The sequence below is a fragment of the Penaeus monodon genome, chromosome 24 (genome assembly GCF_015228065.2).
Source record: "Penaeus monodon isolate SGIC_2016 chromosome 24, NSTDA_Pmon_1, whole genome shotgun sequence".
Classification (NCBI taxonomy): domain Eukaryota; kingdom Metazoa; phylum Arthropoda; class Malacostraca; order Decapoda; family Penaeidae; genus Penaeus; species Penaeus monodon.
Genome location: NC_051409.1, coordinates 11286127 through 11286868, shown reverse-complemented (window position 1 = coordinate 11286868; position 742 = coordinate 11286127).

Sequence of the window (742 nt, the reverse complement as noted above, 5' to 3'; positions counted from 1 at the left end):
TTTTAATTTTTTAGTACTGGGTTTTTTGATGGTGGGGTGGATCAAAGAAAAAAATTTTCCATCATTTCAAACTTTTCCTTTCCTTGTTCATCTGAAAACCCCTTATTCTTCCACAGCTAACGAAGGTTCTGCAACTTTAAACGGGCCTTTCATATTCTCTGGTAATGTAAACACGCTCGGGTCACCTAGGCCCCCAGTGTCCCCTGCCTCATGTCGTACCATTGGCTCTTCTGTTCTTCAGACCCAATAAGCTTGGGAAGCTTTCATCTCCCATCGTCCAAGGGGATAGGCCAAAACAGTTTAAAAAAGCGATGGGTCACCAAGCACTGTGAAATAGCAGCAATAGCGATCACCACCAAGTTTCTTATGGAAAAGTGCACAAAACTTTCTTTTAAAGGACGTTTCTCATCCTTAAAAGAGTTCCGATGGCTTAATTTTTTTGATCAGGGACCCTTTTGAATCGAAAAAAAATTTTAAAAATTAAATTACTTATTCCCATAATAGGAAAAAAAAAAAAAATTTTATGTAGAATCTTTACTTAATGCAAGTCTTTGCATTCTGGTTTAATGTAAAAATACAATATTGAAAAAGTATAAAATTTCAAGAGAGTGGGCCCCCCCCCAAAAATAAAATTTTAAACCTCTAAAACCCAAAGGGCGACTAATGGAAATAAGGCAACGAAAAAATTGGACAAACATTTGGTAATGAATTATACATGGAAATTTCCCTAATGGCAATCGAG